This window comes from Culex quinquefasciatus, chromosome 2 (genome assembly GCF_015732765.1).
Source record: "Culex quinquefasciatus strain JHB chromosome 2, VPISU_Cqui_1.0_pri_paternal, whole genome shotgun sequence".
Taxonomy (NCBI): domain Eukaryota; kingdom Metazoa; phylum Arthropoda; class Insecta; order Diptera; family Culicidae; genus Culex; species Culex quinquefasciatus.
In genome coordinates this window covers 204,362,045-204,377,962 of record NC_051862.1, presented here as the reverse complement: position 1 = coordinate 204,377,962, position 15,918 = coordinate 204,362,045, and the positions used below count along the sequence as shown (strand labels likewise).

The 15,918-nt window shown below is 33.1% G+C and overlaps 1 protein-coding gene across 2 annotated transcripts in view; it reads right to left on the bottom strand.

Moving 5' to 3' along the window:
* Window positions 1-15,918, bottom strand: part of LOC6034385 (protein kinase C and casein kinase II substrate protein 3) — an 88,873-nt gene that overhangs the window by 27,542 nt on the left and 45,413 nt on the right. For both annotated transcript variants that reach the window (XM_038252053.1, XM_038252054.1), the window contains exon 2: window positions 2,195-2,288. The gene's annotated coding sequence lies outside the window, so the exon portion shown is untranslated. The remainder of the gene's footprint in view (window positions 1-2,194; window positions 2,289-15,918) is intronic.

Genomic DNA, 15,918 nt, shown 5'->3' with positions numbered 1-15,918 from the left:
AAAATGTTGAGCCCGATCGGAGAACTTTTTTTTCGGTTTAGGCTCTTTTCAAATGGAATTGCTGTATGAAAGTCTACTGCAATTTTTTATTTCAAATAAACAAACTTAAAAAAATGATTTAAAACTGTGTGAAATTGAATATTGAATAACGTTTATTTATGCTTTTTTATATCAGAGATCATCCATAAACCACGTGGACACTTTTTTGGGAATCTGTTCCCCCCCCCCCCCCACGTGTCCACGTGGTTTATGGATGGTTCTAACAAATAAAGGATTTTCAAACTCTTTATAAATTTTGCATTTTGCGATCACAAATTGGAAAAGACGTTTTCAAAAAATTAATTAATATTTTGCTGATTTGTGATTGCAGCAATTTTGTGATACCTGCACTTAATTTTATAAAAAAAATGGTTTTCACGTACATATTTACTGCCCATGTTCGCATGAATGTCCCATATTAGCAATTCTCTCAGATTTCGGACATTCGATTTTTTTTATATTTTTTAATCAGGCTGAAGCTTTTTTGGTGCCTTCGGTATGCCCAAAGAAGCCATTTTGCATCATTAGTTTGTCCAAATATTTTTCCATACAAATTTGGCAGCTGTCCATACAAAAAGGATATATAAAAATTCAAAAAAAAAATATCTTTTGAAGGAATTTTTTGATCGATTTGGAATCTTCGGCAAAGTTGTAGGTATAGATAAGGACTACATTGAAAAAAAATGATACACGGTAAAAATTTTTTGTGGTTTTTGATGTATTTTTGTCACTAAACTTGATTTGCAAAATGCCAACTTTTCAGAAATTTCCAGGTTGGGCAAAAATCTTTGACCGAGTTATGAATTTTGAATCAATACATTTTTTCAAAAATCCAAATATTGGTCGCAAAACTTCATTTTTCGATGTAAAATCAAATTTGAAATCAATAAGTAATTTAGTGAAATTTTGATAAAGTGCACCGTTTTCAAGTTATAGCCATTTTTAGGTAACTTTTTTGAAAATAGTCGCAGTTTTTATTTTTTTTTTAATTAAAGCACATGTTCACCCAATTTTGAAAAAATATATTTGATGAGCTGAGAATTGTCTATATTTTGCTTTTTTGTACTTTGTGGATAACACCTTTAGTTGCTGAGATATTGCCATGCAAAGGTTTAAAAACAGGAAAATTAAGTCTCACCCAAACAACCCACCATTTTCTAACGACTATTTCAGCAACTAATGGTCCGATTTACAATGTTAAAATATGAAACATTCGTGAAACTTTCCGATCTTTTCCAAAAATAATATTGTCAAAATTTTCAAATCAAGACTAACATTTCAAAAGGGCGTAATTTTGAATGTTTTTTTTTGTATGTTCAAGTTCAAACATTAAAACGTGTTTTTTTTAATGTTAGAAAGCGATGTGCGACAAGATAGCAAGACAGCGTCGAAATACAGTTTACATGAATCTAATCTGCTGATATTTCTACAATTCAGTTTGATTTTATGTCCTCGGACCCTAAAAATTTCAATCTTTTGACATCCCCGTCAGCTTCGTCACCCACCACACTTTGTTCAAATAATTTCACCGATAAATGACATAACTGGCACATCGATAGACCGAGCGGGGGCGCATCTATGTGCTTTCCCATAGATATCCACATGACATCCAACCGACCGGAGGCAAAAAACAAGCAATGCTCAAACATCTGCAGCAGCGTGGTGACAAGCGAATCCTCAAACTGTCTACTTTCACGGTTGATGGGACTGTGGTGGGGGTGACGGTAACGACATTGAAGATGATGATACTTCCTTCTGCACCACCGGGAATCCTTTTCAATGTCATATGGGATTGCTCTAGATGGGGTTTTGCAAACTATTTGCCGAGTCTTTGCTGGAATTTCATAAGCCTTGTTAAAGGCGAAAATAGGTACATCTTAGGTCGAAACTAGGCACATTATGTCTAACATCAAGCTTCAAGCAGAAACGGAAGCAGGATTCCCAACCGACAATCCTTTCTGTCCGTCTTGCGCTGGTAAACCGATGGCAGAAATAATTTCCGGAACTGTTTGTGTTCGCGCTTGCTCGAATTCTCTCGTCGTCGTCGTCGTCGTTGAGATGCTCGCCCGGAGGCATTCCGATGTTTGAACTTGGCCTGCCTGCACTTCTTGGCAGAAACATGGCGGAGAACAAATAAGCTGCTGAGAAAACTCACCTCTTTCAGTCACAGACAATCATCGTGGCCTACATAACAGCGGGCACTTTGCTGCAATGTTCTTTAGCGGTGCAGGCTGGGATCTTTTTTTTTCCTGTTGAAAACAAACAGATAAAGAAGAAAATAGCAATTAGAATCCGCACTTGGAAGTAAGTCAGCAAATTTAAGCACATATTTACGCTCTGTAAGCGTATACATAAGTGTTAACCACCCATTCTTGAGTAGATCATTGAGAAAGGAAAGAGAGTTTAAAGATTCATTACAGGTAATGAGCTATTAACGGTCATGTGGCAAATGAATCACAACTTTCTAAGTTTATTTCCATAAGTTTCTTATTACTCAATATTTCCGGATGCAGAGGGAACTCCCTTTCCAATGGATTCCACTACAGCGCAGCATTCACCAATCAACTCAACTCATAAGCATGTGACTCATAAAGCGATGAACTTTGTACGAGTGCCGCGAAGAATGTTGCCCCGTCTCTTGATAAATCATTAATGAAAGTGTACCCCGAAGGCATCGTCAGCGGCGGCATACGAATCGTTCGTGATGAATGGGATTCAACTTACAGGGTTGTTACGGACAAGTTGAAAAAAAATCCGCGCCAGATCCGCGCCGACCCAAAACCCAATCCGCGCGAAATTCGCGCCATATAAAAAAAAAATCGCGACAAACATAGAAGAGAGTAACATAATGACTATTTTTTTTAAACGAAAAAGAATAACTTAGAAAGCATTTGGATCAGTACCGTTGTGGATTCAAATCCCACCTGCACCAACCTTTTTCGCCACTTCTGAAAGATTACTAGCAGTTGATGTAACAATTTAAATATCATTGCTTTGAAAACAAATTCAGGAGAAAAATAAAATTTTAAATTCAAAAATTTAAAAATTCAACCACAAAATTTAAAAATCTAATGACTTTGTACTCGATAATTCTCGCCAAAATTTTACTCCGTAAAATCGAAAAACGAAATTTCTATTATTTTCTTTTCTAAAATTTTCTAACTAAAATATGACTCCGGAAATGATCCAAACTAAGAAAATGGCAAAAATAGTGGTATTTAATAATTTAATTATTTAATTTTTTAATAATTTAATAATTTAATAATTTAATAATTTAATAATTTAATAATTTAATTATTTAATAATTTAATAATTTAATAATTTAATAATTTAATAATTTAATAATTTAATAATTTAATAATTTAATAATTTAATAATTTAATAATTTAATAATTTAATAATTTAATAATTTAATAATTTAATAATTTAATAATTTAATAATTTAATAATTAAATAATTTAATAATTTAATAATTTAATAATTTAATAATTTAATAATTTAATAATTTAATAATTTAATAATTTAATAATTTAATAATTTAATAATTTAATAATTTAATAATTTAATAATTTAATAATTTAATAATTTAATAATTTAATAATTTAATAATTTAATAATTTAAAAATTTAATAATTTAATAATTTAATAATTTAATAATTTAATAATTTAATAATTTAATAATTTAATAATTTAATAATTTAATAATTTAATACTTTAATAATTTAATAATTTAATAATTTAATAATTTAATAATTTAATAATTTAATAATTTAATAATTTAATAATTTAATAATTTAATAATTTAATAATTTAATAATTCAATAATTTAATAATTTAATAATTTAATAATTTAATAATTTAATAATTTCATAATTTAATAATTTAATAATTTAATAATTTATTAATTTAATAATTTAATAATTTAATAATTTAATAATTTAATAATTTAATAATTTAATAATTTAATAATTTAATAATTTAATAATTTAATAATTTAATAATTTAATAATTTAATAATTTAATAATTTAATAATTTAATAATTTAATAATTTAATAATTTAATAATTTAATAATTTAATAATTTAATAATTTAATAATTTAATAATTTAATAATTTAATAATTTAATAATTTAATAATTTAATAATTTAATAATTTAATAATTTAATAATTTAATAATTTAATAATTTAATAATTTAATAATTTAATAATTTAATTATTTAATAATTTAATAATTTAATAATTTAATAATTTAATTATTTAATAATATAATAATTTAATAATTTAATAATTTAATAATTTAATAATTTAATAATTTAATAATTCAATAATCAAATAATTTAAAAATTTAATAATTACAGAATTTAGGTACATTCTTAAAAAAATAAGGATTTAAAGAATTATAAAAATATTTCTTCCAATGTAATTTTTTTTCGTGATTTTTCAATGTGCTAATTCGATTTTCTTTTTGCGTTTTTGAGTCTGTAAGTTTTGGCAATTTCTAATTATGAATTCTATTTTTTGTATATTTGAATATGTAAATTCTGAAATTTTCAAATTTTTGAACTTCAGATTTCTATTTTTTTTAGTTATAATATTTCGCTTTTAGACGGGAATATAAATTTTAGATTTATTTTTTTTTTTAAATCTAAAATGCTTCATAGCTTAAAATATTTGAAATGCTGTAGTTTTCGAATTTTGTAATTTTGATTTTAATAAAATGGTTATTAATATGATCTCTTAATATTTATTGTTTGTTATATTAAAAAATGCCTTGGAACCTTTGATAGCCTGTACTGAGCTTAAAAAATAAATCTAAGGGTTAAATCCAATCCGGAACATACCCTAGCAATCATTTATGTTAATCCTTATGTTTAAATTTTTGGAAAAAGTTTGAAATATGATTAAGAAGATAAAAAATTGAATGTACCCTGTGAATAATAACATAAAAATATTTAAACCACATAAGCAAATGTTTAAAAAAAAATGTAAAATTTATGTAAGATATTATGATACATTTTTAAAAATAAACGCTCCTTGAAGATTATTTGCACTTGCACTCAACGAGAAAGATTGAATTTATTGAATTGGTAATAATATTTTTTTGTAACTTGAAAGAAATTCTATCGTTCTCAATTATTTTATTTATCAAAATTGCTATCCGCGCGAAATCCGCGCCTGAACAAAATTAGCCAGCAAATCCGCGCCAGATCCGCGCGATACGCGCCATCCGCGCCATCCGCGCGATCCGCGCCGTCCGTAACAACCCTGAACTTATAATAGTTGTCGATGAATTATCACCGATTCAACGGGACTTCCCCAGCGCCATTTCTCCGAGCTGAACCCCCTGCAGACCAGCCAGGAGAGATAGTGCTCGCGCGATGATTTAGCGCGAAGATGTCAATTCATTGACGGCCACCTTGACTTCTATTTCTATGCCACAGAATGTAGAGAAGAACCTCGGGGACCGTCACCAAGTAAGACAGCTAGGAACTAGTTTGAGGCACGAGCTGTGACCAACGTCATCCCGATCGAATCGTGATTGAAGCATATATTGTTTCTTATCTTGACTGACTCGTAGCACGAGGACTGCGGTTGATGGGCGAGTTGTGTTTCTGGAGGTATCGACCGCGTGGTCGGAGAAGACCCGAGCATGCGTAAATAACAAGGGAAAAGAGTAATAATACCTTTCTCTTGTATCAATATCATATTTTGGCAAGAGCAAAATTTGGTATGATACCAATTTATGGTATTGTTTTGATATTGTTAAATTGCAGAATTTGTCAATGGTCGAACACCATATTTTGGTATTCTTTTGGTATTACAGTATTTTCTCAAATTCTTCTGAAACCATGAGAAAATTTTGACCAATTTTGACAAAATAAACAATTTTGCGCAAAAATGATGTCTCGATGCGAATACTTTCATTGAAAACGGGAAATTTCAAACTTGATTTTATACATTTTTGATATACCGCCTAAAGAAATGACTTAAAATTGTGGAAAATTTTTTAAGTCAGGATACCACATTTTGGTATTAAAGTGCTTTTTTCAAATTCCTCTGAAACTATGGGAAATATTTAACCAATTTTTATGAGATAATTATTTTGCGAAAAATGGTAAAGCTGATTTTCATTTTTTTATATACCCGCTAAGATTTTTTTTAAAATCGTTGAAATTTCTGTAAGTCGGGATAACCATTTACTACAAAAAACGAGTCAATCGACAGATTATTGAATTTTGATGAATTTCAATCCAGTTTCATTTAAAAAACACTTATTTTTCAATCTTGTTATTTTTCAGAAGCTTCAAGCACACGCCGTTCATTACTGACAAATGTATTCGATTTGGTGAAGAATATCACTAAGAACAACATGGAATCACCAGGTGAGTAGATTTGGCTGTAGCACTGAAAAATGTTTGTGAAAAACCACAGGAATACCAAAATCTGATTTTCCAAGGGTGCGGGAATACCTAAAAACCATGCCGATACCAAGTTTAGGTATTCAAGCAATGGAATTGAAACTTGGTATTGAAATGGCTTTATTTTGTGGTATTATTTTACCCTTGGAATATTGTACGATCAGTTCCTAGCTGGAAGCGGTCGCTGGAAACGACCGGCGAGTCAACGACCGACGAAATAGGCGGCGGGCCAGATGCGGGCATAAAATGTCAAAATCTCTTCCCCCCTCACTTCGTCTCACCATCCAGCTGCAGCTTTGTTGACAAACAAACGGAGCACGCGGTCGCATGATGGCGGCGTCGAGCCAGAATTAGGGGTGATCATGTGATTAAAAATGAAAATTTTTTCAAGAAAAATAATATTTTTCCGACGGAATAAAAAAAATTGCGAGCATGTTCAAACAATTATTCCTGATGTCGGAGAAGAGATAAAAAAGCTAAATTTTAATCCACAATTTTTTTCTGTAAATTTTTTTTATAGTTTTTTCTTACTCTTGCTAGTGCCTTAGTTAAAGAAATAATTGTTCCTAAATGGATTATGATGCAACACACAGCTGTAAGGAACTCCAAAACTCTGTTATGCACTTCAAAATAACTCATTGTATCTTGATTATTCACCAATAAAACCGAATTGAATTGAATTGAATAATCCACAATTTTTCTACAAATTGAATTTTTTCACTCCAACTGGGAACCCCTAGGTCTATTCACGACCGTTTCCAATGACCGTGAGAAGATGCCAGAAAATCCAGCTACGAGCTAAATCTACAATAACATGGTTTGGTATTGTAGTGCCCTTTTACATGCAAGACTTTGGTATGATGTGAAAAAATAAAAAATATTTTCAAAATTTTTAAACCAAGACTAACAATCTAAAAGGGCGTATAATTGAATTTTTGGCCCTTTTGAAATGTTAGTCTTGATTTAAAAATTTTGAGAATATTTTTATTCGAAATGATCGGAAAATTTCACGAGTGTTTCACATTATAATATTGTAAATCGGACCATTAATTGCTGAGATATAGAGAATTTTCTCAGCTTTTCAAAAATATTTTTTCAAAGGTGGGCAAACATGTGCACTAATTTAAAAAAATAAAAAAACTGCTACTATTTTCAAAAAACTTGCAAAATAGTGGCTTTAACTCGAAAACGGTGAACTTTATCAAAATTTCACTTTAGTACTTTTTGATTGCAAATTTGATTTTACATCTAAAACGGAAGTTGAAAAATTTTTGCGACCAATGTTTCGTTTTTTTTTTTTTTTTTTTTAATTGGTATTGATTCAAAAATTCATAACTCGGTCAAAGTTTTTTAGCACAACCAGGAAATTTCTGAAAAGTTGTAATTTTATGTCCCCTAAAACATATCAAAAAATAAAATCAAAAATAGTGTTTTTTCAAATCAACCAGCAACCAGCTGAAATCAAATTAAAATACATTCTCCTGCGTTTAAAATCATTTTTAGCATGTTTGGGTTTATTAAAAAATGTTAAGATTTTTTGAAAATTTTCGATGCAAAATCTTTTTTTTTCGATACAATTTTTGTTTTTATCAGATCTTAGATTTTTTGAAAACTAATGATTGCAAAACAACTGAACTAGTGTAAAATGCATTTTAAAACACTTTTTTCATTTAAATGTGAAGATTATGGCTTGTTATTTAAATTTTTATTTTTTTTTTTTATTTTTTTGCCCCCCCCTTGACCTCGGCCAGGGCCGAGGGACAAAAACTTTTTTAAACATTTGCATCGGCCTTAGTGACAAAAAATTAAATTAAAAATCTTTTTTTTTACCGTGTATCATTTCTTTTCAGTGTAGTCCTTATCCATACCTACAACTTTGCCGAAAACACCAAATCGATCAAAAAATTCCTTCAAAAGATACGAAAAACGAAACTATTGGCACTACGCCCCCCGGGGCATGGCCTTCCTCTAACGTGGGATTTCTGCTCCAGCGCCTCTGACGAGACAGGAGAAACCGGGACCGACGTTTTACTTCACCATCCGATAGAAGCTCAGTGGATAAGGCGGGAATCGAACCCGCGTCTCATAGCATTATCGGGATCGGCAGCCGAAGCCGCTACCCCTGCGCCACGAGACCCACCAAAAGATACAGATTTTTTAATTTTCATACACCATTTTTGTATGGACAGCTGCCAAATTTGTATGGAAAATTACAGTATGTAAAAAAAGTATTTACACCCCTTGGGCACTTTGCACATTTTGTGATGAAACATATAAAAAATTAAAGTTTGACAGGAACCTAGTACTACGTTTTGTTCAGAAACTCATGCCAAACATTTTGCTACAAAAAGCTCATGAAAAGATGATTTCTATAAAAAGTTATATAACAAATACTATTACGAAAATAAAAAAGGTGCAAAAAAAGTTTGTACACCTTTCGAAAAATTAACATAAATAATGTTATTTGTTGACAAATCACCATAATTACAGTCTCCCAACTCAGAATAGGCATCCTTGACTGATTAAAAAAATAATTTGGATTGAATATAAAGTTTACTAACTACTTAGTATAAAAGTTTATATAACTCTGGAAATTTTGTATAAAACTTATCTAAACTTAATTTTGCAAACTATTAATTCAACTAAATGTCAATATATTATCATAGAATTGCTAAATAAACATTTGGGAGTGGGTATAACACCGTTTTGGGGGTATTTGTATCGAAAGAATAGATTTTTCGTTGGAATTTCGTACCAATCCGGAATTACGTCGTAGGAAAATCCGCCGGCATCCGAACCGGTCCACGATTCACAAGTCAACCTATGTGGAATCGGAAAGGGCATAAAATTTCCGATCTTTTGATACCCATACATCTAGGTTTTCTTTAAAACCTACGTTTTTAAATACCTGGGCAAAAAGTAAGTTTGATCCACGAGAACAAAAATTACGAAATTCCATACATTTTTGGCAGGTTGCTCAAACGAAACCATAACAACGTTTTTGCTTAGGTATTTAAAAACGTGGGTTTTATAGAAAACCTGGATGTATGGGTATCAAAAGATCGGAAATTTTATGCCCTTTCTGATGCCACATAGGTTGACTTGTGAATTGTGGACCGGTTCAGATGCCGGCGGATTTTCCTACGACGTAATTCCGGGTTGGTACGAAATTCCAACGAAAAATCTATTCTATCGATACAAATACCCCCAAAACGGTGTTATACCCACTCCAAAATGTTTATTTAGCAAATCTATGGAAATATATTGACTTTTATTTGAATTAAAAGTTTGCAAAATTAAGTTTAGATAAGTTTTATATAGAATTTCCAGAGTTATATAAACTTTTATACTAAGTAGTTAGTAAACTTTATATTCAATCCAAATTATTTTTTTAATCAGTCAAGGATGCATATTTGGAGTTGGGAGACTGGATTTATGGTGATTTGTCAACAAATAACATTATTTATGTTAATTTTTCGAAAGGTGTACAAACTTTTTTTGCACCTTTTTTATTATCGTAATAGTATTTGTTATATAACTTTTTATAGAAATCATCTTTTCATGAGCTTTTTGTAGCAAAATTTTTGGCATGAGTTTCTGAACAAAACGTAGTACTAGGTTCCTGTCAAACTTTAAATATTTTACATGTTTCATCACAAAATGTGCATAGTGCCCAAGGGGTGTAAATACTTTTTTTACATACTGTATATGGGGGTAATTCTCTACCAACTCACACGAAATCGGGAAAAGTTGCCCCGACCCCTCTTCGATTTGCGTGAAACTTTGTCCTAAGGGGTAACTTTTGTCCCTGATCACGAATCCGAGGTCCGTTTTTTGATATCTCGTGACGGAGGGGCGGTACGACCCCTTCCATTTTTGAACATGCGAAAAAAGTGGTGTTTTTCAATAATTTGCAGCCTGAAACTGTGATGAGATAGAAATTTGATGTCAAAGGGACTTTTATGTAAAATTAGATGCCCAATTTGATGGCGTACTCAGAATTTCGAAAAAACGTATTTTTCATCGAAAAAAACTCTCAAAAAGTTTAAAAAATTCTCCCATTTTCCGTTACTCTACTGTTAAAAATTTTGGAACATGTCATTTTATGGGAAATTTAATGTACTTTTCGAATCTACATTTACCCAGAAGGGTCATTTTTTCATTTAGAACAAAATTTTTCATTTTAAAATTTCATGTTTTTTCTAACTTTGCAGGGTTATTTTTTATAGTGTAACAATGTTCTACAAAGTTGTAGAGCAGACAATTACAAAAATTTTGATATAGAGACATAAGGGGTTTGCTTGAAAACATTACGAGTTATCGCGATTTTACGAAAAAAAGTTTTGAAAAAGTTACTTTTTGCGTTTCTCTTTGTTTCGTCGTCCGTGTCTGTCGCGGGTGACGATGAACGGCCATGATCGATGACGACCAACTTTTTCAAAACTTTTTTTCGTAAAATCGCGATAACTCGTGATGTTTCCAAGCAAACCCCTCATGTCTATATATCAAAATTTTTGTAATTGTCTGCTCTACATTTTTGTAGAACATTGTTACACTCTAAAAAATAACCCTGCAAAGTTAGAAAAAACACGCAATTTTAAAATGAAAAATTTTGTTCGAAATGAAAAAATGACCCTTCTGGGTCAATGTAGATTCGAAAAGAACATTAAATTTCCTATAAAATGACATGTTCCAAAAAATTTTACAGTCGAGTAACGGAAAATGGGAGAATTTTTAAAACTTTTTGAGTGTTTTTTTCGATGAAAAATACGTTTTTTCGGAATTCTGAGTACGCCATCAAATTGGGCGTCTAATTTTACATAAAAGTCCCTTTGACACCAAATTTCTATCTCATCACCCTTTCAGGCTGCAAATTATTGAAAAACACCTCTTTTTTCGCATGTTCAAAAATGGAAGGGGTCGTACCGCCCCTCCGACACGAGATATCAAAAAACGGATTCGTGATCAGGGACAAAAGTTACCCCTTAGGACAAAGTTTCACGCAAATCGAAGAGGGGTCGGGGCAACTGCTGTGTGAGTTGGCGGAGAATTACCCATGGACAAACTAATGATGCAAAATTATTTAATAGGCTTCTTTGGGCATACCGAAGGCACCAAAAAGTTTCAGCCAGATTTAAAAATACAAAAAAAAAATCGAATGACTCAAATCTGAAAGAATTGCTCATCTATTACTGGGCAACCAAGGGCACATTTTGGTCCCTGTTATTTGCCCAAGTAATACTAAAATTTGGTATTCCCGTGTTATTTACCCCTGCTCGGGGAGTACTGGCTCAAGTGGTGGACTTATATTTCTGAGTATTGAGATAAATGTTTGTAACTTTTGTATGGAGTTCGAAATTTCAGTCACAAAGTAGGCAAGCTTTTCGAAACAGGTTGTTTGCAATGTACCGAAAGTGAAAACCACAATGTATCAAAAGCAAATTGTTCCGTAACAAGACACAGTCACCTGATTTTCACACCTTTTACTCGTTATGGGCCAGGGAAAAACAAACTCAATCATTAAACGGTGGAAAAAGTGGTCAAACGGTTATGTCACTGCAAACTTGCCACTTTTCCCAGCTAAATTCATGCTCCATCGGAGCGCAGTTATCGACAACGTATCGACAACCGTCGATTTATGGTTCCGATTCCAATTGCAAATCGAGAGAATGCTCTCACAACTCGATAATGGTCAAATGATTAATGGTCTAGTTGTTCGAAAGGGGGGAAAGGTAATTTCAGCATGTGAACTGACCGCACGTTAATTATTGCTCCGATGATACGAGCACTTATTACTGTGCGGGGAAGGGTTCACCATCTCGCGCCCGGGGGTACTTATTGAACCTGAAAAGGTCCATTCAACCGTGTTAATCACCGTGAAAATCCACATGAAACGAGTTTGGACAAATCCGAACTCGCGCTCGCTGAATTATACGAATCGAAATTGATAAACGACCATCACCCTGTGAGCGATCGACTTTTCAGCAGAGTGAACTCGTTTGAGAAATGATAGATCATCATTATCGGAACAGTAGTGCAGCGATTTGGCCCGAAGCCTCACGATCATCAGCACGGATAGTGCCAATCTGTGCAGTTCCACGACGATGCACTCGCTTTATGGCGTTGAGAGTGAGGTTTCTTCCCATTCATAGCGCGGTGTGCAAACTCTTCGTTTACTATGCACTGCCAATTATTGGAGGAGGTTCCCCTGTCCTGCACACTCTGAATGGATCTATCACGTAGCGGAAAGAGTCTGCCTCCGGCAGCGTGCGCTGGTAACAGCAGGTGACCGAACCGGTTTGCTGGGTAGATCTCCAGGAACCAGCGTCTATCGCCCGACACTTGATACCTGATACAATTATCGTTTTCCAAGTGGCTCGTATGATGGCAGATATTGCTAGCCGCAGTCGCAGGCCTGCTCAAACATCATCACTTAATTGATCGATTCTTGAACACTCTCTTAAAGTGTGTGTGCACGCTCCAGGGATCAAGGTTAAGGCGAAACCCGACCCCGCACACACCAACCAGCTGATGGAATCCGGTTGAAGAAAGTGGTTCTCGTCCAAGTTGGAGCTGCGTTTGTCGGCGTGCGGTTAATCCGTGCGTAAATTATAATACGCGAAACCCGGCACGTGACATTTGGTGACACTTTCACTCTCAGTGTGTTTTGCATGCCTCTGCGTGAGTCCTCCAAAGATCTGCTGCAAGGTTCGCTCGAGCAGAGGTCGCGCGCGGGAACACCCTGCGGGACTAATTTATGTTTAGTTTCGCTTTCGCCACAGCCCCAACAAACAAGTTGCGAATTTGTCCAACTGTCAGCTGAGGGGTTGACCTCGGTTGCGTGTTGCCCGATCTCGCGAGTGCAAATATTTGGACGGATCTTGGAGGGCCCGTAACAAGTCAGCGTTTATCGCCAGGGTTAATTATTGCTGGGTTGAAGAGCTGAAGAAGAGGAAAGTGCGTCCAAACACTGTAATCAGCGATTATTCGATTAAGTCTAACGATGCAGCTGCAGATTGATATTGCCAGACGGCGATGGTCGCGACAGCGAGTAGACATCGTCGCGTTACATCGTGCCGGGTTATTACAGCCGGAAAGAAAGTAGACGCGGTTGTGGTGCGTGTCCCCGGACTCAGCGTGACAAGGAAGGTAGCAATTACAATGTTTGCATAGGAATTTTCTTCCGGAGATTTGAAAAGTTGACACATTTTTATGTATTTTTTCGTATTGAATCTAACCTAATCACGGCAAAGAAGTGGTTGTTGGTTTTAAAGGAGATTAGAGTATATGGGATCGCACAAGATAATGGTTGAATTTCCCTTTCCATAGCACCGTCTCTCGGAAGGCACATCAACGGATAATTCCAAGTTAACCCAAAAAAACTGCCGTGTTGAGGACTCATGATTTTGATTGCGATTCCCACAGTATTCTTGTTCAGATTTTTTAATTTCACTAGCCTATAGCAACGTTGCTCGGAAGGCATCGGCTGTAATGATGAATCGTGACCTGCCGTTTTATCCTATAAACACAATTCCCTCTTTCCCGCAGATTTCGCGGAACGTGAAAAATGTTAAAATAACTCTGAAAATCTTATGTTTGAATCACAGAAACTACTTTTCATGCTTCATTAAATATTATTCTTCAATAAACAAAAAAATCTTTCATAAATTTTGAACGTGACACAAAAAAAAATCTCCTGATTTTCAAAAAAGATTCCACCTAGTTTATGGATGGGCTCTAAATATATTTTGAAATAAAATGTAGGGCTTGTTTCGTTTTCGTTTTCGTTTTACGGAGCAAGGTGGGGGACGCGGCCTCAAGTCAGTCCAAGTCCGGTTTCTTGTGGAAAAAAAGGGTAGTGGCCGAACTAGTATTGCATAAAAAATGAACACCACCGGAAGATATAGGGGATCAGGAGGGGGAAGGTGAAAGCAAATTAGTGTAGGTGTGAGTAGTAAGAACTTGAATGACTTGAGCAGTTACGTTAATCTAACTTTATAACTGAATAAAGGAAATATGAAATTATGTTTCAATCAAAAACTTATTTGAGATTTATACAAAGGGAACCTATTTTGTATTTCAAATTTAAAGGAAATCAAATAAATTTACTGGAAAATTTAAGATGAAAACTAACTTGTCAACGGAACATGAATCTTGAGGCCTTTTTTCTGGGAAAACTAACTAACTTGAATCAACCTCAACTAAACTGTCTGAAAGTAACATGAATCTCAAATCCCCGAAATTTTAATTACAAAGCCAAACATTTCTTTACCTAGTTTTAAAACCTGTCTTGCTGCTTCCAAAAACAATATACAATAATGAAATGTTCATATTTTACAAGTTGAACACTCGTTGTTAATACGACTATTTCGTGCCTTCCATTTCATTAGGGCACACAAGCTTTGCAAACAAGAGTGTATCCCTTTCATGTATACCTTATTTAAACTATCATTTGAGTGAAAGAGACACAATCCTGTTCACACCTGTGTGTCCTTTTATAATGTTAGGCTCTATTTGATCGTCAAAACTCCAATAGATCCTCGATTCGCAACAACGGTCGATACAACCATAATCCGAGAACCGTTAGTTCAACAGATTAACGAATTTTGTCCGATATCATTTCATTATTGATTGATCGAGACTCTATGGATTTTTTGTCAATTCAGAATGGTTAGTATACCACTTCAATTGGAATCAGAGATTCTGATAGTATTACTAAACTGGCTTACACATAACTGGAGTCTGGAGTAATAATAATTATTATTAAACAACCTACAAAAAAGTTTCAAAAAAAAATAACTATTCCTCCCCAATATCAAACAGATTTAAACCTGTTCCTAACAGATTTTACGAACAAGAATATTGAGCTTCAAATAAAAAAAATCAATATCTTGCAATTGTACATATTATAAAAGCTGTGATTTCTACCAACACAAGTATATAAATATAAAATAAATGTGTGATATATATCAACATCGGAAACCATCTTTGCAAATAGCCCTGAAACGACGGCAACGTGTGGCTCCATCTCCAGGGTGAAATAAAATGTAGGGCTTGTTAAAAAGTTTTCGCTGATTTGCTTCATTTTATTGAATTTCATATCAAAGCATGATTAAACAATCTTGTCCAACAAAAATGAGAGAAATAATTTGAATTTTTTGCGACATTTAGCAAATTAGCATTTTTTATTATTTCCCTTTTCAAAATTTAAATTTTAAATCACAAGTAAAAAATAATATAATTTGTAACGAAATCAAAATTTTTATACAAAAATGAAAACAAAAAAGTAGTATTTTTTTAAACTTTCACGGGAATTATCCACCCGAATAATCAAATATCGCTAAAATTCAACAGGACTAAGAAAAAATCTGTTAAGTTTTTAAAAGTTGATTCCAAATATTCATTTTATTATTAATAAAACAAATCACGATTCTTTTAATTTATTTTGAAACTTAACCA